At 43.2% G+C, this 23,640-nt stretch overlaps 1 protein-coding gene and 1 long non-coding RNA gene across 9 annotated transcripts in view; one reads left to right on the forward strand and one right to left on the reverse strand.

Moving 5' to 3' along the window:
• LOC131755335 (uncharacterized) overlaps positions 1–12,123 on the forward strand; it is a 33,630-nt gene extending 21,507 nt beyond the window's left edge. The window contains exons 5-7 of the long non-coding RNA XR_010840528.1: positions 180–339; positions 672–946; positions 10,838–12,123. This is a non-coding gene — a long non-coding RNA (uncharacterized lncRNA). The remainder of the gene's footprint in view (positions 1–179; positions 340–671; positions 947–10,837) is intronic.
• Positions 1–23,640, reverse strand: part of ZNF366 (zinc finger protein 366) — a 404,084-nt gene that overhangs the window by 173,305 nt on the left and 207,139 nt on the right. The window lies entirely within an intron of this gene.

Here is a 23,640-nt window from a genome sequence, read left to right on the forward strand (position 1 = left end):
AGTTCTGAATTGAGGAGACAGAATACTGGGTGAGAGGTCAGAGAAAGGTTATTGAGGAATGGAATGTGGGCGCATCGGTAAGGGGAGGAGGGCTGGCTGGCGGATCACGTGATCAAGTGTAAATTCAGTCCACTTTCTCATGCTGCGGTCGCCTGTCTGCTTCTTCTCCATCTTCCCAGGCTCGGGGAATTCCCTCAGCAATCCCTTTTGGGTCCAGCCACTTCTACATCCCTGACTCAAGACCTATCCTCTATCAACAACCTCTCCAGAGGGAGGACCCAGTTTAAACTTCCTCAAGGGGCCTGAAAACATGAAAGCTCTTTATTTCCCATCCCAGAGGTATATGTGTATGTTGGGCTGGCGGGGGAGCTGGGGGCGTAGGGGGGTGTTTTTCGGCACAGGCGGTTATGTGAGGGCCTTTCAGACTTTAGAAACATGGTACTGGCCTCTCTTTCCTTAGGGGGTGAGTAAAGAGACACTGAGACTGGTAAGGCTTCTCAATACCTCACTCTAGTGTGTGAGGAATAAGAGCTCTCTGTTCATTTGGTCCCAAGTTTTTAACCAGACTGCCTGCGCACTTAGCATGGCTCTTGGGAACTTACTGAACCTGCCTGCTGCCCCAGTGCCTGCGCCACCTGCCTGCTCACACTTTTTGCTCTTGCCTCCTCCAGCTTTTGGACATTGCCAGCTTGCTCCCATACACGCCTCAGGCCTGCTTGCTCTGAATTTGTCCAAATGTACTCCTCTGGGCCTGGCCCCAGGATTCCAACTCTAACACAGTGCCAGAAAGGTCTCTCAAGCGCCAGGAACCACAGCCACCTTGGGACATTCTGGCTTCTTTCTGCTGAGGCAGACCAGATACCTTTCAGAAGACAGCCCCCAGAACCAGAGGTGGCTTCTGCCTGTTTCTTCAGGGAGAGGAAATCTCTCCTTGAGGGTGACAGAGGTATGAATAATTTGATTTGTAGCCTTATTATCAGTTCCAGAGCATCCTGGGGACTTACTGTGGTCACCAAACCTTGGCCTCCTAACCTACTGCAGGAGAAAGTCAAGCTTCTCTCCTCCTCCTCTTAGGCTCAGCTTGGCTATTCACCCCAAAAGGGAAAGCTGGGGTTGGGGCCACAGGGCTTGAACCCAGCCTGGAGTTCTCCTTCCCATTTTCTATCTTTCTCACCCAAACCAAGAGGCTACCACCAGTTGTGGTAAACACTGCCCGCAGTGGTCTCCAATATTCCTTTCCTAGTCATCTAAGGCCTTTAGGTTTGACATCTCTTTGTGTAGGACACATCACCATGGCAGAGTCCCTTCAGCTCAGCTGACAGTCATTTTACACACTGTACACAAGCCGTCATTGAAGATGAAACTGGAATCTCAACCAGCCCCCCATCTAGACCAGAGATGGGCCTGGGAACCCTCCCTGCCACAGACAGATGACCAAGACAGGCAGGCAGCCTTATGCCCCACGTCAGCCCTGGGCCATCGTGAATCTCCTTACTCATCTTCAGGGTCTTTGTTTCAGCCCAGGGTGAGCAATAGTTTTTCTTCAAAGTTCAGTTCAGGAAAGTTGTAGTATATCTTTACAACCTACCCTCTGTTTCATTCAAAGTGAGCATGGCTTCATGGATTCCTGTCGGGGTGTGTATTCTTTCAACTTAGCTTCTTTAATGAATAGGATAAAGCCAAAGGAAATTTGCCATGGGATTTTTTTAAACATATTTTTATTTACATTTATGTATGTATGTATTTATTTATTTTTGGCTGCATTGGGTCTTTGTTGCTGCACCCGGGCTTTCCTCTAGTTGTGGCGAGTGGGGGTTGCTCTTTGTTGCAGTGTGCGGGCTTCTCACTGCTGTGGCTTCTCTTGTTGCAGAGCAGGGACTCTAGGCACGCAGGCTTCAGTAGTTGTGGCTTGCGGGCTCAGTAGTTGTGGCTCATGGGCTCTAGAGTGCAGGCTCAATAGTTGCGGTGCACGGGCTTAGATGCTCCACGGCATGTGGGATCTCCTCGGACCAGGGCTCGAACCCACGTCCCCTGCATTGGCAGGTGGATTCTTAACCATGGCGCCACCAGGGAAGCCCTGCCATGGCCTTTTAGACACCAAATGTTAATATTCACAAGTCTGAGAAGCAGCGATATGGAGACAACATTCCAATCTTTCATTCTGAAAGGCACTGCGGGCTCTGTGGAAAAGACAATGGGCCACTTTCTCCCTGCATACTGCCCATGGCTGGCCTGTGCCCGGGGATGACAAAGCTAGATCTCACATGGTTCCCAAGCCCCCGTTCGGGCCTTGTCTTCCTTCTCTAAAACTCCAAACTCTGAGGCATATTGCGGGAGGCTTTGAGAATCCGGTACAGGCTTCTGGGACATCTGGGTTTGGGGCCATGCCTGGTTCCTTCCACTCTTTATGGACCCTGAGCAGAAGTCACACAGTCACCATTGAAGACCAGAAAGATGTTATCAGGGAGCGCTTTGCCCTCCCTCTGTCCCTGGAGGGCCTACTGTGCACAAAAGGAGGTGACCCCATGAGTTAAGGGAAGGAATGAGTCCTCCAAAGTGAGATTCCTGGATGTAATCTGACTTTTCCACTTAGGTGATCCTCAAACTATCTTAATAAGTTTCCCAGTGTTTCAATTCATTTCATTTATCTTCTTAAGATAAGATGGAAAAAAGTTTTAAAATTACTTCAAGGCCCTATGCATCAACTAGATAAGTGGTGAGGTCTTCAGAGGTTAATACCTTGTAGCATAATCTTGCTCTGGAATCCCATCAGGGCAATTGTGATCTGTTTAATATCAACAGGATGACTACAGGTCTCCAGGAAGGAGTTATCAACTAATTTCAGAATAGAGATAAAAGCCTGTGAAATATGCAAAGGCTCCTTTCTAATTAAATTACTCACTGAACAAATTTTCTTAAAATGTAGTTTCCACATTTAGAACAAGTGCTACCCAACACCTCAAGGAGATGGCAAGGGGAGTGACAAATGAGCCTTTGGTGATTATCTGCTCACAGATGGTGTGGCAACCATCTGTAGGATTATTAAAAGGGGACTTTAATCATTTTTTATCGTGTTTTGGTCTCTGCCCCATCCATCCCACAAGCCCTTTGAAAAGAACTGACCCCAAACCATACCAGGGTAGTAAAAGGCTCTAGCTGCTTCCACTCAGGTCCAAGCTACCAGATCACTCTCCCAGATTACTGGAATAACCTTTTAAAGGGATTCCCTTCTTCTTTCCTTGTCTCCCTGCAGTCTATTCGCAACAGAGCAGTCAGAGTGATCTTGTTAAAATAGAAGTCAGATCAGAGAATTCCTCTACTCAAAATTCCCCATCTCACCCAAAGTAAAAGCCAAAACCTTCGTGGTCTTCAGGGCCCTTCCTAATCTGCATTCTACCCCGCAGCAATCTGACCTCACTCCTACTCTCCCCATCCACCCCTCTCTCTGCCTGGTTCCTTACTTCCCACAGATTTTTCTAATCATCATCTCAATGACCCCTTCCCCTACCACCTTGTTTGGCATCACACCTCTCCAATTTTCTCTATTCTTCTTCCCTGTGGTGTTTCAGCACTTTTAGCCCTGTGGTGTAATATATACTTTGTATATATATCTTACTTTATATTTTTCCCTATCCCCTACCCCCACCCCACCCCACTAGAACATAAGCTCTAGAAAGACAATCACTTTTGTTGGTTTCTTTACTGCTTTGTCCAGAGGGCCTAGATCAGTGCCTGCTACATGTTAGGATGACTTGGGGCACTTGGAGCCCGTGTGCAGATGAGTGAGCAGAGGACAGACAAAGGAACACACATGGGTGGAGGGGGTGTGTGGAGCAGAGCAAAGAGAGACTATGAACCCCTGAGAGACAGAACAGTAGCCTTGATCCTCAATTTACCAGTTCCCAGTTCTGACTCCGTTAGATCTCTGACATGTCATTTGTTTCCTGTCTTTGTATTGTCCATGTATGTCCACAGTATTACCCACTTTATCTTTACAACAACACTCTTTAACTTGAACCAGCCTAAAAGGGAGACTAGAAGGAGACAACAATAGAAAAGGAATAGGCAGGGGGCTTCCCTGGTGGGGCCATGGTTAAGAATCCGCCTGCCGGTACAGGGGACACGGGTTCGATCCCTGGTCCAGGAAGATCCCACATGCTGCAGAGCAACTAAGCCCGTGCACCACAACTACTGAGCCTGCACTCTAGAGCCTGTGCTCTTCAACAAGAGAAGCCACTGCAGTGAGAAGCCCGTGCACCGCAACGAAGAGTAGCCCCCGCTCACTGCAACTAGAGAGAGCCCGCGCACAGCAACGAAGACCCAACACAGCCATAAATAAATAAATAAATAAATAAAATTTCTTTAAAAAGAAGAGAAAAGGAATAGGCAGGCCAGAGCACCTAGGGCCTTGCAGGCCATTATAAATACTTTGGCTTTTGCACTGTTTGAAATGGGAAGCTGTTGGAGCATTTTTTTGATCATAATAGTGACTTGCTGATTTTCATTTTAAGGAGCTCCCTTTGACAGCTCTCTAGAGAGAACCATCATGGGGTGGCGGTGGGGTGTGGATTATTAGCCAGGGTTCTCCAGAGAAACAGAACCAATAGGAGAACATATATATACATATATCTATATCTATATATAGATATAGATATATATACACAGAGAGAGAGAGACAGAGAGAGAGAGAGATTTATTTTAAAGAATTGTCTCACATGATTATAGGGACTTGCAAGTCCAAAATCCATATTGCAAGTCAGCACCAACACCACCTCATACCCGTCAGGATGGCTACTATAAAAACCAAAACAAAACAAAACCAACAGCAACAAAACCAGAAAATTACAAGTGTTGACAAAGTTTAGAACCTTTGTGCAAAACGGTACAGTCACTGTGGAAAACAGGATGTTGGGTTCATCAAACAATTAAAAATTGAATTCCCATACAATCTATCAATTGCATTTCTGGGTATATATCCAAAGGAATTCAAAGCAGAGTCTTAAAGAAATATTTGTACACACACGCTCATGGCAGCATTATTCAAAATAGCTAAAATGTGAAAGCAACCCAAGTATCCATAGATGGATGAAGGGATAATCAATATGTGGTATGTGCATTCATAATATATACATACAATTGACTATTATCCAGCCTTAAAAAGGAAGGAAATTCTGACACGTGGTAAACTATGGATGAAACTTGAGGACATTATGCTAAGTGAAATAAGCCAGTCACAAAAAAGACAGATACTTACATGAAGTACTTAGAGTAGTCAAAATCATAGAGATAGAAAGTGTTTTCTAGGATCTCTGGGAAGGGGGGACTTAAGAGTTATTGTTTAATGGGTATTGAGTTTCAGTTTTACAAGATGAAAAGAGTTGTGATAATATTATGGTGGTGATGGCTGTACAACATTATGAATGTATTTAATACCACTAAACTGTACACTTAAACTGGTTAAGATGGTAAATTTTATGTTATATGCATTTTACTCCAATTTTTTAAATTGGGGGGAAAAGAAAGGTAATGTTGCAGTCGAGGCCAAAGTTAGAAACTCAGGCAGAATTTCTGTGCTACGATCTGGAGGCATTCCCTCTTCTTCAGGAAGCCTTGGTCTTTGCTCTTAAGGCCTTCAACTGATTGGATAAGGCCCACCCACATAACAGAGAATTTGCTTTACACAAAGTCTACTGATTTAAATGTTAATCACATTTAAAAATAACTTCACAGCAACATCTAGACTGGTCTTTGATGACATGCTTGGGAACCACAGCCTAGCCAAGTTGACAAATAAGGTTAACCATCACAGAGGCCACAGGCCCTGCGCAAGTGGGGAAATTGAATTGACTCCCTGGACAAAGCTGGAAGTTGAGGAAATCTTTGTCTGCAGTTCATAGACTTGGCTTGGAAGCAACTGCCAATCCCGGTTACTGGTAGAAGAGTCAGCCATGAAAAATCAGAGCCCCCAGACTGCTGTGCATGCAGCTGTATGGCTAGACCTTTCCCTGTACACACACACACAGACAGACATAGACACAAAGAGATAAGCACAGAGTTGAGAAACTGGCAAACATCTTAGGACCCTGCCAGAGGTGATCACAAAACAGAGCTCAAGGGCTGTCTCCATGACCCAGGTATGCACATGACACTGAAGAAGATGATTTCCACTATACATAAGCTGAAGCAAATAAGGAAATGCAGCTTGCTCAGAGATAATCAACAGTGCAAAAGCAGGAGAAATTATACCCAGAGAACTAAAAGTATTAGATTAATCTGAAAGTGATTTTCAAACAAATATGTTTAAAATATTCATCAAGATGAGAAAAGAAATAGAACTCATTAGGCAAAATGGGGCATTCTGAAGAAGAGAGCACTGAGATTTGAAAGGGAGCCAAACAGAAAGGCAAATAATGAAAAAATATTTTTAAAAAGAGAAGCTCTCTGATGGGGAAAGCAGCAGCAGCTAGAAAGGGTTTAAGTGCCACCCAAACAATAAGCTACCAATTAGTGATATAACTGGACTACTAAGGAGAAAACTCAGCTCACTGAGGCATGAACATTAATTAATTATTTTTTTTTTTAGTTTTCCTAATTACTCCTAAATAGGCTCTCTTGATACCCTCCTTTCCTATTTATGGTAACTGGTCCGTAAATACCCCTTTGCCAGCTTCTTTCTGCTAACACTCTTAACCACCTATAGTGTTTGCAGCCATCTCAGTTTGATATTTAAGTCTCAATTTACTTACTTTAAAACTTCATTCCAATCTCAGCTCTTCCTCTCCCCTCAGCTCTGGGATGAGAGTAAATGAAATCTGTTCTTCACACTGTTTTCTCTCTTTTTCTGCCTTTGAACCTTCTCCTTCTCCACCTTTCCAACTCCGGGCCAAACTCTTGCCTATTGCTGGTGGCCTCTGCTAATGGGTGTTCTACACACAGATGGCACTCCAGGTTTTCCTAGGGTGGGGTTCCACTTCACTCCAGCCCCTCCATTGTTGAACTTCTTTCCCCAAAGGGGCATCTATATCTCCCTTGGGACCCATACACTGCGATTCTTCTGCTGGGTTGGGCATCCCATCATGTAATCCTGAGGCCACCTGGCAGCCCCACACCTCCTGCATCTCCACTACCCTCTGAGCTCCTCTTTATGGACACAAGGATCCACTTCCACACCCTTCCAGCCCATAGATGGGGTGGAGTCTCCTCTTTTCTTCCTATGCAGACTGGCTGCTCGTGGAACTTGAAATGCAGACCGCTTAGTGCCTACTGTGCTCACTTCTGCTTCCTCCAAAATTCTGGGACAACAGGAAAAGTCCCACGCAGCATCCCGAGCTCCCACACTGTGCCATATCCTGCACTGGCAGAAAACCAGGGCTCAGGGAGGTTAAGTAACCTGACCAACTAGTTGCCCGGGGAACGTGGATCTTTCTGACTCCAACACCAATACTTTCCAGCATGTTTTGCTATAAAGGGGAGTATTCTAAGTCTAGAAAAGAGGTGGAGGAAATTAAACAACTTCCTACCCTGGGAGAGTTACCACAAAACTGCAGTAGGAGCAAAGCGTCAGCAGAAAAAGCAAGGGGTGTGCAAATCTTGGTCCATCGTGGCACCCAAGCTTCACCCCTGGAGTCCTCTGATCTGAGGAGTTTGGAGTAGTGAGATGATGGTAACATGCAGGCACTGAGGCTCCTGGGGGAACAAGAGCAGGAGGAAAGAGGAGAGGACTCTCTTTGTCCTTTAAGGAGAGGATGCAGGGATCCCTGTCCCCCTGCTGTCTCTAGGCCTGAGGGAAGGAAGGAAAGGTCCTTCTGATTTTCTTCCAGGTTGTCTTCATAGCTCAGAGTACCAGGATTGGAGGGAGAGGGAAGCCAGGAGTAAATAGTAGACCTCTGACTGGCATTTCCTTTAAACTCTCATTCAGGAAGTTGAGCAGGGCAAACTGGTTGCAGGAAGGTAAGAAATGACCATCTTCCTGATAGCCCAGAGCCCATGGGAAGAGTGGGTGGATTCATATCCATAATTTTCAGATGAGGAAATCCAGGCTCAGAGAGTGAGCGTGACTTGCCCAGAGATGCACAGAGTCAGGACTTAATCCAGGTTGCCAAGACTAGAGTTTCGCCCACTTTTCCAGGCTGGCTGCCTTCACTGCTTTACCTTCCTTCCTGTGTCCCTCTTAGGTTTTATTTCTTAGCAAAGGAGATACAGGGGTGTGTGTGTGTGTGAGTGTGTGTGTGTGTGTGTGTGTGTGTGTGTAAGGAACACAAGTGATATTCAAAGGAAATAATATATGTAAAAACACTTGGAAAACTGTGATGTAAGGAAGCATTGCTATTAAGTGTGGGAATGGTTTATAACATTTCCCTTCCCTGTGTTGACTAATAATTTTAATTCCCCACCTTCCCTGAGTTGAACATTAAGGTAGGGGAAATGTGACTTAGGCTGGACAGAGGAATGCTGAAATTGGAACATAATAAAGAAAGATTACAGAGACCTTCTAGCAAAGAAACTGGGGAAGGAGCCCATCTCTAGGTGACTTCTCCTGAAAGCAAAATGGATCATGAAAACAGGTTGTGGAAGAAATTCGGATCATTGAATGAGGAGCTCTCAAAAATGGTTTTCCATGAAGGCAACTCTGATTTTTTAAAAGTGATTACTTTGGGGGTACCACCCACCCAGCCAAGAAAGGGTATTGATGAGGAAAAATATGAAATCTTCAGGAAGAATTTATCTGCCCTCTGAATGAAAAACAGGCCTAATTTGGGGTCCTGTGTGAAAGAAAAAAATAGCATGAACCCAAAGGGAAAGGCCTGAATCGAGAAAGTTCCTCACTTTCCCCCAGAATCCTCAGCCCCCCAGAAAGGGAAACAACACAATCCCATTTAAAAACAGTTTAAGTGAGAAACAAGACCAATCATCACCTAGCTGCTGAGAGCCATCTGTTGAAGGAAATGGGGCATGTTTACCAGACTCAGACAAATGTGTGAGTGGTTATCTAAATGTGACCCCTAGTGTCCAACTTTCATGGCATTCACAGAGGAAAATCTAGGTGATTTGATGGGCTAGAAACCATAGAACCATGAAATGCTAGAGCTGGAAGGCATTAGAGAGCATCTAATCCAGTTTCTTATTTTACAAATGAGTGATTAAGGCCCAGCAGTGATTAAGTAACTTCCCCAGAGTCAGATAGATAGTGGCAGAGCTGGACTGGAACCCAGGTCTTCTAAGTCCTGGTCCAGTACTATTTCCTATATCTTTGAGAATATTTTCCATAAAATGCAGGTGGCTTTATGTATTTCATTATAGGACCTATGGAAAGAGCATGAAAACTCAGTGTTTATTTCCTAGGGGCTGAATTATAAAGAGGATATTGACATTATTTACTTGATCTGAAGCACTGCTAATCAGTGACTGAATCTTAAATTGTTCACGCTAAGAATTGTTAAAATGATTTAAAGCCTTTTCCGTATTTTCCCCATCACATACCACACATTGAAGTGACAGATTATGCCATTTCTTCTCAGCCTAAGGTTTATAGTGATTTTCAAAGGAAAGAAATCACACCATGTAACAGGAACAATCAGTCAGGGTGGAAATCAGATGCACCAGGTCTCCCGAGATTCCCCACCATGGCCATTTTTATCAACAGCTGTTATTTTCTACCCATTTCCTGCCCTTTTCCTCACAGCCTGCTGAGTGAAGCCAGAGGGCATCATGCCACCATTCACACTGGTTCTCCTAGAGACCCAGATGACCCAACCTCAGCTGGCTGCTCACTACCATCCAGGAGTATTGAGGTCACTCCTTCTCAAGCTCCTTCCAACAGCTCTTCCCCCTTCCAGTGTCCCAACTTCACTGAAAAATAATCAAGGCCATTCAACACGACCTAACAAAACTTCCGTTTTCATCTCTCTAAAATGCCTCTTTATCAGCTATCCTTTTTTCAAAGGAAGAAATGTCCCTTTTCTTTTCCAAGTTTCTGTTTGTGCTTGTGAACCCTTCCTAGGACATTGTTCCATCAATTATCAAAGTTCTTGTCTCATCCATTTTCCCTTCTCTTCTTTCTGACTCCTCGCTTGCCTAGAAAAATGCCCAAGTTTCCCTTAAACTTAGAACATAACCTTTTGGCCAACTCCTTTTAAACTAAACCCCATCTCTACCCTTCCTTTTACTGCCAAACTTGATCTACTCTCATCACCTCCTTAACTCCTTGTAATCTCAATTTTATTCCAAATGCCTCCTGAAATAATTTTTCTAAACAATTAAAACAATAGAGATTTAATCATTAGACCCAATGGCCTATTCTTAGTTTTTAGTTTTCCCTGACCTGGCTATAGGGTTTTGTTCACTCAAGAACTATTTACTAAACATCTATTTGGCAGGGCCCTGAGCTGAGCCCTGTGGGGAATAAAGATGAGTAAGGCCCTGCCAGGAACTTATAAACTAGTAGAAGAAATAAGTACAGAAATGCATCAAGTGAGTGCTTTTTCTTTACAGTCCCAGCAATTTGGTTATAAAATTCAATGATTTTTTTCACATTATTTTGTGTATATGTCTCATCACCGAAGTTAGAATAAAAGTTCCTTGAGGAAAGGGACCTTTTCTTCTGTCCCCAGTTGTGCCCTGCATAGACCCTTGGCCCTGATAAATGTTTGTGGTAGTCAGCTTCTGCAACGGCCCCAGAGATCCTCACCTTCTGGTAGTTGTGCCCATGTGTGGTCTCTTCCCATATTGAATAGAGCTGACCTATGCCATCAAAAGGTTATTGAGGAAATTATGGTTTGTGACTTTTGAGGTTTGGTCATGAAAGACATTCTGGCTTTGCCTTGCTTTCTCTTGCAAGATCATTCACTCTAGGAGAAGCCTGCTGCCGTGCCATGAGAATACTCAAGCAGCCCTATGACTGAAGCCTCCTGCCAACAGCCAAGTGAGCTCTCTTAAAAATGGATCCTCCAGCTCCAGTCAAGCCCTCCAATGACTGCAGCCCTAGTTGACATCTTGACTGCAATATTATGAGAGAACCTGCACCATTACCTCCCAGCTAGCTGTTACCAAATTCCTACCCACAGAAACTGGGTGTGATAATACATGTTTTTTGTTTTAAGATGTTAAGTTTTTGAGTAATTGTTACACAACAATAGATAGTTAATGCAGATTTTAGTACCCGAAAGTGCAATAGTGCTGCTATAATAAAAATCTGAAACGTGGGTATGGCTTTGAAACGGGGAAGCAGGCAGAAGTTGCACGGACTTAGAAAAAACTATTAGAGAAGCCTGAAGAGTCCTGAAGATTCTGACAGTAGAAGCTTCATAGCCTTTGAGGAGGTTGCAGGCGAGGCTTAAAGGAAAGAAAGGAAAAAGCTATTGGAAATTAGAGGAAAGTTGATCCTTCTTATGAAGTGGCAAAATGTTCAGCAACATAATAGAAATTAGAAAATATACCTGATGAACTGGCTATCTAAGGAGATTTCCAGTCAGAGTGTTGAAGCTGCCACCTGGTTTCTTCTTGCTCCTTATGGTAAAATTTAAGAGGAGAGAGAGAAGCTAAAGGAAGGACTGATAAACACAAAAAGCCCAGGAAGTGTTATATTTAAAGTTTCCTGGTTTGGTCTTCTAGGAAACTCTTTTGAGGGTACTCTTAGAAAAATATGGTCTAAAGATGAAGCCACGGAACTGACTATTAAATGCTTTAAGATCTCAGAAAGATCCAAGGTTGTGCTTCGAGAACTATTAAGTCAACAGGGCTTCTAAGAAGTTTAAGGATGTTGTCCCTCTACAGTCTCAGAGAAGCTCAAGAAAATAAGGGCTTATCTTGAAGCAATTTGTGGATGTTGCTAATGGAGTGAATCCCAATAAGACTGCAAACCTGGGCTTCCCTGGTGGCGCAGTGGTTAAGAATCCGCCTGCCAGTGCAGGGGACACGCGTTCGTGCCCTGGTCTGGGAAGATCCCACATGCCACGGAGCGGCTAGGCCCGTGAGCCACAACTACTGAGCCTGCACATCTGGAGCCTGTGATCTGCAACGGGAGAGGCCGCGACAGTGAGAGGCCTGTGCACCGCGATGAAGAGTGGCCCTCACTCGCCACACCTAGAGAAAGCCCACGCACAGAAACGAAGACCCAACACAGCCAAAAATAAATAAATAAATTTATTAAAAAAAAAAAAAAGACTGCAAACCTACAAAGTTTTATCAGACCCACAGACTGTATTTTCAGAAATATAGCCAGCTTTCATTAAAAGAGACAGAGATCGTATAAGAGCGAAAGCAGCCTCTCAACTCAAACTTCTACAGGAAGAAACAAGCTGAGAAAACTATACAGCTGCTCACATGAGTTACCTTTGATGGAAAAGGAAAGATGACTCAGAGGGTGGAGCTAAGACTCACTGAGAATCATTCTGGGAAGGAATGGCACTATCTAGTGAGGTCTCCTATGAACAGCCTGTGACAAACTGAGGCTTCCTGCCAATAGTCATGTGAGTGAGCAATCTTGGAAGTGGATCCTTCAGCCTCAGTCAAGCCTTCGGATGACTGCAGCCCCATTGATATCTTGACTACAAACGTAATCACTGGGCTAAGTTGCTCCTGAATTCTTGACACCCAAACACTGTGTGAGATAATAAATGCTTATTTTTTTGTTTTAAGTTTGTTTTAAGTTTGGAGGTATTGTGTCATGGAGTAATAGATAATTAATATAGTGTTCAATAAATATTTGTTGAGGAAAGTAAAGAAATAATGTCTCAAGAAGGAATATAACCAAATCCCCAGTGTGCCCCTTAATTAAGTATAAAAAATCTCCTAAAATGTATACAACTAGGCTATTGGCAGGGAGAAAAATGGGCTCTTAATCCTATTTCTTCTGTATAGACACCTAATACAAAGAGGAAGCAAGCAGAAGTATCATGACTCACTTTACCAGTTGACCACTGTCGTCCTGTTACTTGAATGCTCAAGGAGTGTCCAATGTATATGTGGAGGGGCACGACAAACAGATCGTGACCTAGGAGATCATATTATGTAGGAGTTAATGCTCATCAGCCTCCCATTCTCCCTTTTTTCCTCTCTTTTAGGTCTGAATTTGTCTTTGTCCTCATTGCTTCGTTTTCTGGGATTATGTGAAAGAACTCAAGTATGGTAGGTGGAGTGATATAGCCAGGAAACCGCACCTTATCTTTGTACCTTTAGAAGCATCCCTTGGAGCAGGAAGGGTTTAAATACTAGATCCTAAGAGAGCAAACATAGTTGCATTGTTCCAAGAAGTCAGTAAGGAAGATATAATCCTGCTTTTCAAATGAGTCCACTGGAATTGATGGAAATTTATCTCATAGGAAGAGTATTGTCACCAGATTGAGAGATTTAAGGGCCCAATGGGAACAGTGCTTTCACTGGGCCTGTATTCATGGGTCTGGCCCTGAGTTCTCCAGAGTTCATGTCATTGTCTGAAAATTCCTAACGTAAATTGTTACCTTGATGAATACAATATCATTGTTGTTTTACTTCTACTAAACCCAACAGTACCACTGAGGGATTATCCTCTGAGCTGAAAGATCCTAAAATTAGGCTTGTACTTTGACTGCAAACAACAAAAGCCCTGCTGAAAATGGCTTAAACAGATAGGAGTTCTCTCAAGTGAGAAAGCGCCCAGGAGTAAACAACCTGGGCTCCTTTTGGCTTCCTCTTTTGCCGTCCTTCAAACATGGTTACTCCAGCTGGGCATCCTGGTCACCTTCCAAGCAGGAAGAAGGGAGCAAAAGACAGAATGGGCAAGTCAGTCACAACTGTCCCTTTGGAAAAGCTTCCCCAGAACCTGTATCCAGAAATTCCCATTCACATTTCAGTGGCCGAACTGGGTCACATGACAATTCCTACCTGTAAAAGGTGAAGTTTTAGTTTTCTTGCCTCTTCAATAGAGGAGAGCAGGGAGAAGGGAGTTGTGAGTCTACCACACGTCGGGTTAAAAGAGACCTTGGGTAATTCTGTGACTCTGTCCTTCTACCTCAAACAGGATTATTCCTTAAACATAATTCTTTCCATTAGAGTATGTAGTGAATATTGGAATACAGAAAAGCGTCTCTTGCCCCTCTTGCCCTCCACAGCAGAACAAAGCAGCGAGAGTTCTTTTAGCAAACAGATGCCTCACGAGTTACTTCACTGGGGGTCAAACCTGTCCTCTCAGCAACAAAGGTGACTATTTTTCTTAATCACCATTGCTTCGCATCTTGTTATGTGAGCTGTCAGCGTCTTTACTTAGCTGATGACTTTCCACGATCATTTTAGATTTATTTGGGACCTAATTTACTTAACATAGCTTTTGGGCTTCCCTGGTGGCGCAGTGGTTGAGAGTCCGCCTGCTGATGCAGGGGACACGGGTTCGTGCCCCGGTCCGGGAAGATCCCACATGCCGCGGAGCAACTAAGCCCGTGAGCCATGGCCGCTAGGCCTGCGCGTCCGGAGCCTGTGCTCCACAACGGGAGAGGCCACAGCAGTAAGAGGCCCGCGTAACGCCAGAAATAAAAACAAAAAACAAACAAACAAAAACATAGCTTTTGCTGTGCAAGTTAATCAGGGGTCCCAAAACTCTTAATTAGCTCAATATTTTACAGTGAATACCACCCTGAGGAATGCTTTACAAAAATGATGACAAGGCACGGGGTCTGTAGCTTTCAGAATCAATAAGTTACCAACTAATGAATTAAGAAGGTTTTGAACTTATACTTCACTACAGGGTTCATGTAACAGATGCACAAATAAGCATTTGTAAACATAGCTGGTTCTTTATAGAAAACTTCCATTAACCCAGCAGCTGGGTATAGGAGAATCTCTTTAGTCTTACAAGTAATGATTAAAGAACATACCCCATTCAATAATTTAAATGATCTTGTTTTTGCCACCATTTCTTCAGCTATTTCTTTGGAGACAAACTGTTTTGTTTTGTTTTGTTTTGTCATGTTTCTACCAGTCCTGAGTTTTGATATTGGTGGAAGTCACTGAAGTAGACAAAAATGCCCTGTTGAAGTATCTCTCTCCATACATCAAATAGAGGTAAGTTCAAAATGGATCAATGGAACAGAATAGAGTGCCCTGAAGTAAACCCACACAACTATGGTCAATTGATCTTTGACAAAGGAGGCAAGAATATACAATAGGGAAAAGACAGTCTCTTCAGCAAGTAGTGTTGGGAAAGATGGACACCTGCCTGTAAATCAGTGAAGTTAGAACCACCCCACTTCCCTACTCAAAAATAAATTCAAAATGGCTTAAACACGTAGATATAAGACATGACACCATAAAACTCCTATAAAAGAACATAGGCAAAACATTCTTTGACATAAATCATACCAATGTTTTCCTAAGTCAGTCTCCCGAGGCAATAGAAATAAAAGCAAAAATAAACAAATGAGACCTAATCAAACTTATAAGCTTTTGCACAGCAAAGAAAACCATAAACAAAACAAAAAGACAACTGACAGACTGGGAGAAAATATTTGTAAACTATGCGACAGAGAGGGCTTAATTTCTGAAGTATACAAGCAGCTCCTACAATTCAATAACAAAAAAACAAACAACCTAATTGAAAAATGGGCAGGGCTTCCCTGGTGGCGCAGTGGTTGAGAGTCCGCCTACTGATGCAGGGGACACGGGTTCGTGCCCCGGTCCGGGAAGATCCCACATGCTGCGGAGCGGCTGGGCCCGTGAGCCATGGCCGCTGAGCCTGCGCGCCCGGAGCCTGTGCTCCGCAACGGGAGAGGCCACAACAGTGAGAGGCCCGCATATCACAAAAAAAAAAAAAAAAAAAAAAAAAAAAAAAAAAAAGAAAAATGGGCAGAAGACCTAAACAGACATTTCTCCAAAGAAGATATACAGATGGCCAACAGGCACATGAAAAGATGCCTATCATCACTAATTATTAGAGAAATGCAAATCAAAACTGCAATGAGGTACCACCTCACATTGGTCAGGATGGCCATCATTTAAAAGTCTACAAATAACAAATGTTGTAGAGGGTGTGAAGAAAACAGAACCCTCTTACACTGCTGATGGGAATGTAAATTGGTGCAGCCACTATGGAAAACAGTATGGAGGTTGCTGAAAAACGAAAAACAGAACTACCATATGACCCAGCAATCCCGCTCCTGGGCATATACACTGAGAAAACCATAATTTGAAAAGATACATGCATCCCAATGTTCATGGCAGTACTAGTTACAATAGCCAGGACATGGAAGCAACCTAAATGTCCATGAACAGATGAGTGGATAAAGAAGATGTGGAATATATACATACACACACACACTGGAATATTACTCAGCCATAAAAAAGAATGAAATAATGCCATTTGCAGCAACACAGATGGACCTAGAGATTATCATACTAAACGAAGTAAGTCAGAAAGAGAAAGACAAATGCCATATGATATCACTTATAATGGAATCTAAAATATGACACAAATGAACATACCTATGAAACGGCAACTGACTCACAGACATAGAGAACAAACTTGTGGTTGCCAAGGGGAAAGGGGGGTGGGAGAGGAAAAGACTGGGAGTTTGGGATCAGCAGAAACAAACTATTATTATATATAGGATGGATAAATAACAAGGTCCTACTGTATAGCACAGGGAAATATATTCAACATCCTGTGATAAACCATAATGGAAAAGAATATATATACATATATATGTTTATATAACTGAATATATGTATATATATAAAAAACTGAGTCACTGTGCTGTACAACAGAAACTGACACAACATTGTAAATCAACTATACTTCAATAAAATTTTTTTGAAAAGAAACAAAATGCAGGGACCCATCCTCATGTCATTTACAATCCAAGACTGAAAATACAAATGTAGAGGAACACAGGGAAGTCATAAAATAGACACACCACTTAAAATTGCAAATATAGTTGGCCCCACCAACTGTGAGCATCCTGCATGTACCTGCTACCTTCACTACTAAATATCTAAATAGTGCTCTGAAAAAAAGTAGGAACTCAAGGAATATTTGCTGAATAAATTATTTTCATAGTGATAGAGAGTAACAAGGAAGGGAGGAAGGATGAGAATGGGCAGAGTACCCGGCCTAGGGTAGGCAGGAAATAAATACGCTTGCAGAAAGACTGGGATTTTTCTTTTTCTCCCAGATAAAGAATTGTAGAAAACCTGAGATTTAAAGGAGCAAGAGAGTACATCTGTCTTGGGCATGGGGGTGTTTGAGAAGTGAGGGAGACCAAGCTAAGCTTCTAGGCACTAACCTGGAAGGCACAGAGGATGACATGTGAACTTCAGGAGAAGCAGAGAGAGAAGCTAGGGAGTTGGGAGAGGTCAAAAGAAGAGAAACACTCCTGGACTCTGAGCCTCAGTTCCCTCATCCCTAACATAAGAATAAGTAATATTTGCTCTGCCTATTTCAAAGTGGTGTTATGAGGATTAAATGAAATGGCATGTGTATAAGTGTTTTCAAAACTTGAAAACACTATATTAATACAACAGGTCCTTTTAAAGATATTTTTGGCTCTGGAGCAAGTAAGCAGGTGCTATTGTGACGGGAAATGCGGCATAGACGCAAGTCACAAAGGGATCATGGCCCTCGGGGGAAAAAAATGGCTCAAGGGCACTTTAAAGGGTCACAGTAGGAATCTCAGATATCCTACATTTTTAGGGCCCCAAACTTCCTGAAATGTTTTCACATAAACTGTGTTTATCGCTAGTGAGACCTTGTAAGGAATAAGGAGGCTTTGACTCCAGAAGTTAATGGGCTTACCAGGCACACACAACTGGTTAACAGCAGGGTTAGGACGGACGAGGCTCAAGCTCCCTGGCTTGTAGTCTAAAGCTCAGGCCACTCCAGGAAAACCTTCCAGCATGATTTAAACCCATCAGCACCAGTTCCCTTTGTTTCAAGGTACAAGTTAATGAGCAAGAACAAGGAGAGATGATATTACTTCCCTGGACTTCTGATATCTCACCTAAGAACAATTTTCACAGGGAAAGTAATGGGCACCATGTTTTGTCTAAACTGATTTCCTTTTTGCAAAGCTGAATCCATTTTCAGAGGAGGAAACTGGGTGCTTATGACCTCCCTGTGGAATTCTGTGCAGGGATTTAACAAGCAATGGGCGGGCTGACAAGGCTTCATAATGAGAGAGCTAGACCTGCATTAGACTGCAGAGGGGTCCCATCTGTTGGAGAGGTTCTCTGCTTTGAGCTAGATTACTTTGTCTTGCAGTTGGACAATACACTGATTTAGGTTGTTAGGCTGAGTTTGTCATAATCACTTCAGACTGCTATAATAAAAATACCATAGACTGGGTAGCTTAAACAACAAACATTTATTTCTCACAGTTCTAGAGGCTGGGAAGTGTAAGATCAAGGCACCAACAGGTCTGTTCTCTACTGAGGGCCTGCTTCCTTGCTTGCAGGTAGCTACCTTCTCCTGCACCCTCATGTGGCTGAGAGAGGCCTCCTCTCTCCCATCTCTTCCTACAAGAACACTAATCTCTTTCATGAGGGCTCCACTCTTATGACCTAATTACCTCCCAAAGGCCCCAGGTCCAAATACCAACACATTGGGGATTAGTCTTCAAGATATGAATGGGGGGGGTGCAGCACAAGCATGCAGTTCATAACAGTTATGAGCTCTTCCTGACCTTGCCTATTTGACCTGACATTGACCTTGTCTGATTTCTATCCCTCCAAGAAGTATAGGCAACGATCCATTTTTATTTCAATTACAGAGATCATTTTCCTTCCTACTAAGATAAGAGTAGGATGAATATGCAATAAAATAAGTAGTTTTGTGAAGTAAGCACTCAAACTAATAAAGGCTTGTTGCCTGATAGAGGTGACCTCCTTCTTGCTTCACGGTATAAATAACTAACATTATCCAGGCAAATCCATATTATAAACTTTTTATGAAGGAATTACACATGCATAATTTATATGTGTACACATATCTGTGGATTTTTGTGAACCTTAGAAAACCAACTTGGAAAGATATTTCATATTGCTTTTATGGTCTACACCACACAATTAAGCACTTAATTATACACTAATTCTTTTCATGTTAGTTTCAAAAGCCCTTAGAAGTTGAAGATTATGTACTAAACTTCTTTTATGACCTCCACAAGACCTAACACAATCTTAAGCATGTAGAAGGTGTTCAAGAAATATTTTTAATTGATTGATTTCAACAGATAAAATACTAATCCTTAAGTATTAACAAATAGCTGGAGAGGTAAGGAGAGTCCAGTTGAGGAAGAGCTGAAAATGTCATGTCAAAGAAGATGATAACATCTGCAGCTTAGGAAAATGACTCTGAAGGCATGTGGAGGCTAGAGCTAAAAGGAGAAAAGAGGTGGAGAGCTGATGATAGCAGGGAGATCTATTGGAAGCTGCTGAAATGGTCCAGGTGGGGAAATGTCTGAATAATGGCAATGACAAGGATCAAGGGAAAGACAAGACTGAATCAAGAGATATGTAAAGAAATACAATCAGTGGGAATCTCACTGGAGCGGAGAAGAAGGGAATCTGCAATGACTCCTAGGTTTCAGGCTTCGATAGTTGTGTCATTATCCAAAATAGGAAATGCAGCGTGATAAAGAGGTTGGATATGGGAAGAGGTAAAGCATTTCAGGTTGGACATTTTGAGTTTGGGGGAATCTAGATAAAAATGTCTAGTTAGAAGATATAAATGTATGGGCCAGTCTACAAGAGAAGAGGGAAGTTTGGAGTAGAGATTTAGACTTTGGGGTTGTAAGAGCATGGATGGTAGTTGAAGGCACGGATGTCATTAAGAATATGCAAGAACAGGTATAGAGGGAATGAATAGAGGAGGATGTTAAGATCTAAGGGAGGCCCATGAAAGAACTTGAGAAAGAGTTACTATAGGCTTAAGAGGTAAACCAGGGTGATGCTCTGAGGCCTTGTGGAGGTGGGAACACAAGATGGTGACTGCTGTCAATAGAACCAAAGGCCCAAGGCCTCAGAGAGATCAAAAGCTGGGGGAGAAAAGGAGATCTAAAGGATGATTGGTGATTAGGACTCAAATAAAGCTAATGTCAGATGGATGACAGTGTCTAGGATGTAGCCATAGGAGAAGCTTGTCCAAGATGAATCCTGAAACCTCATTTCTGCAACATGACCCTTTACCTGAATCTCAACTTCCTCTTTTTTTTTAAATTCACACCTTCCTCCTCTCTCATAATCTCAGAATTTGACCATAGTTTAACTCACTCTTACATGCAATTTCTCTATCAGCTCCTAACATAGGTTCTGTTGTTTGTTTTGACTGGGCTAATGGAGCAGTATCTGCTGGAGAAAAGAAAAAAAAAATGAGGCTATTTGACAAAAGATAAAGCTGGGTTTCTGCAGACACAGCAGGAACTGTAGTGTACAGTCTTATTTTCCAGTCTTTTTGTAAGTGTTTTAATTAGATGCCATTTGCTGATGATAATTGCTGTGTGAGGAATTACAAAGAAAGTTAAAAGGATACACCTCACACAATCACAGCAATCATGCTGCACATCAGTGTAGGGAGGACAGGATACTGGTCACACCACATCTGCACAGGTCAGATGGCATATGGGGATGGAAACTTTAACATGCATTCTGGGAGGAATGGATGTTTAGCTGGAAAAGAGAGGAAGCCAGAGGAAAAAATAATTGACCAAGTACTTTAATATTGCTGCAGTTAAAAAATAGTAATAATGACTGATATCGATCGAGCCTGTATCGGGTACTGAACTCTACATAAGCTTTATGTGTATTATCTTGTTTCATACCTAAACACCCCTCAGAGATAAGATAATAACTAACACATAAATCACTTACTAAGTGCTTTACAACAACCTCATGAGTTAGGTACTATTATTGTCCCTGTTGTGCAGATCAGGAAGCGAAGGCATGGAGAGGTTAAGGAAACCCATTCTAAGTCAAGCTATTAAATGTTGGAGCCTGAATTTGAATGATGCAGTTGAAAAGCAGAGACCAGCTCTTATGCAGAAAGTATTACAGTATTATCATAGGCATCTTACAAGTGAGGAAGATAACACACAGAAACTATAAGCCATTGAACCACAGACACACAGCTAAATAGTGATGAGTGGAATTTGAAGCCATTGGAAATGAATTTGCAATTAGGAGGAAAATTATGGTTCAATATAAAAGAGGTTGTCTAATATATACACTACCAAATGTAAAATAGATAGCTAGTGGGAAGCAGCCGCATAGCACGGGGAGTTCGCTCGGTGCTTTGTGACCACCTAGAGGGGTGGGATAGGGAGGGCGGGAGGGAGGGAGATGCAAGAGGGAGGAGATATGGAAACATATGTATATGTATAACTGATTCACTTTGTCATAAAGCGGAAACTGACACACCATTGTAAAGCAATTATACTCTAATAAAGATGTTTAAAAAAATAAAATAAAATAAAAGAGGTTGTCTAACTACCATAGCTTCATAACAATGAGATAGGCAGCCCAGTGGGGTTCTGAATCCCCTGTGCCCAGAAACACCCAGGAAAATAGGTAATAATATAATAGTATCTTCTATTTATATCCACTTTATCATTTCCAAGGTGCTTTATAGGGAGACTCCCTTTCTTGGTTTTGGATTTGATGGCCCTGCTGGTTCCTCCCCATCTACTCTGGTTAAGGACTTCAAACTGCAAGCAGATTATCTTGACCTGCCCACTACTAACCACTGTCACTGACACTTGAGTTGGTTTTAAAAGGTCTCAAAAGGTTTTTGACAATTGAGCAGCCTTTGCTGAACCATTAAGCTATATTTGTGCATATGTGCTCTTCATTTACCCATCTGCTCACCCAACTGATGGTTGTTGAACATCCATGAAGTGCCAGGCACTGTCTAGGTGCTAAGGATGCAGTGAGGAAGAAGGCACAGTCTCTGTAGCCGCAGTTGCCCACAGCCCACTCATAGTCTACCCATCCTGGAGGTCACCTGCAGACAGGACCCATCCAGGACGAAGGCTTCCAGCCTCTCTGCCTCAGAGTGCTCTCTGGCCCTGACATGCTTGGCCCACGCAGAGGAGCGTCCCTCAGCCCATGCAGGGAGGAAGTTAGTGGATATGTGCCCCAGCTTCCTTGCCCTTAGGTGGGACAGTGTAAGGTATGCTCTTTACGGACTATTCAATGCCCCCCCCCGCCCCCAACAGAACTGAGCCCTACAGCAGAAATGTCATTAATGCTCCTTCTATGGTCTCTCCTCCATTCCCTGTCTCATTTCCTTACTTGCTCACTGTGCTTCTTAGGATCATTTCCTAAATAAACTAATTACACCCAAATCCTTGTCTCAGGTTCTGCTTTGCAGGGAACCTGTCCTCCAGGGGCTTTTGACTTAGTGGTTAGCCCATGTGTATTATTACTGAGGCTGCAGATTCACTGAGTAACCACAGTGAGAAGATCAGAGGCGCCTTCCTTAGGAAGGACAGATGCATCGTGTGGCCGTCCCTTTCAGCACCTTTAGGTCAGAATTTAATGTGAAAATTAACACCCAGGGACACCTGCAGGGCAAAGCTAAGCCAGAGCACCCTGCTGAGAAGTGAAGCTCTGGCACATGGAGATGGCATTTCCAAGTGCTCTGCAGGCACCATCATCCATTGCCTGCATAAGAGGAGAGAGGGAAGAGTACAGGAGGAAAAAGAGAGGTTGCAGTACAGTGCCCTATAAAGTCCTGATTTTAGCTATTCATTGTCCATGTCTTCAGTGGGAAGCACACTCTGACTCAGCTGGACACTTTGCCCCCGGACACAAAATCACTCCTGCAGCAGCTTTGGTTGTCGGCTGCTGGCAAACCACTATATACCCACGGGAAACTTGAGACATCTGGGACTTCATGTCCCCCAAAGAGAAGCATCAACAGGAAAGGAAAATAACATCTGACAAGCAGCCTAATGTCCTTTTGTACCAATGTTCTTGAAACACAGATTTAAGCAGATTAAGATCACAACCATAGCCTTTTCTAAGACCAACTAGGGTTCCCTTGTCAGACATGATTTTTGTCAAGAGAATCACAGGGTGAGCTTTAGGGTCCACTCCCTACTGAATTTCAGCTAAGTTTAAGTGTGTTTAGCAAACTGTTGGAAAAGGTTCAAAACCAGTCCATATCATAAGCTGATTTACATGAAGGCTTTTTTTTTGTAATAGGGAGGAAGCTTTTGAGCTCTGCTCTCTGGGGGAAAGAAAGCAGACATGGGGTGTCTGTCCCCTGCCCTGTCCCCACTTAAGTCCTATGGAGAGGATTTCAGGAAGAGGCAGAAGGCACTGTGGTCCTGAAGCACACGATGGCTTGTGGAGGGCTCCTGTGTTAGCGGTGGGACAGAGTGCAGGGAAGATGATCCTCTCCATTTCCTCCTGGAGCACAGCAGGGTGGTGAGGCTGGAGGAAACGTGGGACTGTGAAGTCATCTTCTGAGGTTTCAGGAAGAGGGGGCCCTGTGTTAGAGGGAGCCAGCAGACACACCCACTTCACTCACTGACTGTGTTTCAGCAGCCAGGCACCCTTCATATGGATGAGGGCTGCAGACCACCATGATGGGACCGGAGGGGAGGCCCAAGACGACTCTGGAGCTCCTATAAAATACCCCCAGGGATCCCAGAAGTAACTGGCAGACTTTTTTTTTATTGG

Source organism: Kogia breviceps, chromosome 4 (genome assembly GCF_026419965.1).
Source record: "Kogia breviceps isolate mKogBre1 chromosome 4, mKogBre1 haplotype 1, whole genome shotgun sequence".
NCBI lineage: Eukaryota > Metazoa > Chordata > Mammalia > Artiodactyla > Physeteridae > Kogia > Kogia breviceps.